The sequence below is a fragment of the Lactuca sativa genome, chromosome 5 (genome assembly GCF_002870075.4).
Source record: "Lactuca sativa cultivar Salinas chromosome 5, Lsat_Salinas_v11, whole genome shotgun sequence".
In the NCBI taxonomy this organism is placed as follows: domain Eukaryota; kingdom Viridiplantae; phylum Streptophyta; class Magnoliopsida; order Asterales; family Asteraceae; genus Lactuca; species Lactuca sativa.
This window is the reverse complement of record NC_056627.2, coordinates 172,739,548-172,740,329: the sequence shown is the minus strand read 5'-3', so window position 1 is coordinate 172,740,329 and position 782 is coordinate 172,739,548. Positions and strand designations below refer to the sequence as shown.

Here is a 782-nt window from a genome sequence, read left to right as displayed (position 1 = left end):
ACCATTTTATGGAAAGGATCATGAGGATGCTTATACACATTTAGATGAAGTCAATGACATTGCAGACTATTTTAATGTCCTGAATGTTCCAAGAGAGACCGTGTTGTTAAGGATACTTCCCGTTACTTTTAAGGGAGTTGCAAGAGATTGGTTGAAGGCACTTCCACCTGGTGCAATTACTACTTGGGCACAGATGTGAGAGCAATTTTTGAAACAATTATTCCCACCATCAAAAATAGCTAAACTCAAGAAGGCAATAGCCAACTTTGAGCAAAATTCAGGTGAATCACTTTATGAGGCATGGGAGCGTTATAAAGTGTTACCAAGAAATTGTCCTCAAAATGACCTTAACATACAACAAGAAGTCTCAATATTATATGATGGGGGTAAATGTCATGACGAGGCAACTCCTTGATTCTCAAGGACCGCTAACTAAGAAAAATTCGGGCGAAGTCAAGGAGTTGATTGAAGAATTCGCAAAGCATTCTCGTGAGTACCACAATCCAAGATATGAAGGAGCAAAAGGCATCCTGTGTGGATATTCTGAAGACATGGCTGATGTACTAGCTAGGCTTGACACTATGGACAGAAGAATGACAAAGATGGACCAGTCAATTCATGCTATTAGAGTTGGATGTGAAATATGTAATGGTCCACAATTGACAAAAAAATGCCACTTGGATGAACATGGAAATAAAAAAGGTCAAGTTTGCTATTCTAGTGGGGATAAATATGATGAAGATTGGAGAAAACGAAAGAAGGAGTAGTTACCAGGGCCGGCC

The 782-nt window shown here is 39.4% G+C and overlaps 1 non-coding gene across 1 annotated transcript; it reads right to left on the bottom strand.

Annotated features, from left to right (window-relative positions):
• Nucleotides 1-241: 241 nt before the first annotated feature.
• On the bottom strand, nt 242-348 carry LOC111883602 (small nucleolar RNA R71). Its single transcript, XR_002847488.1, has one exon. It is a non-coding gene; the product is annotated as a small nucleolar RNA R71 (small nucleolar RNA).
• Nucleotides 349-782: the final 434 nt, after the last annotated feature.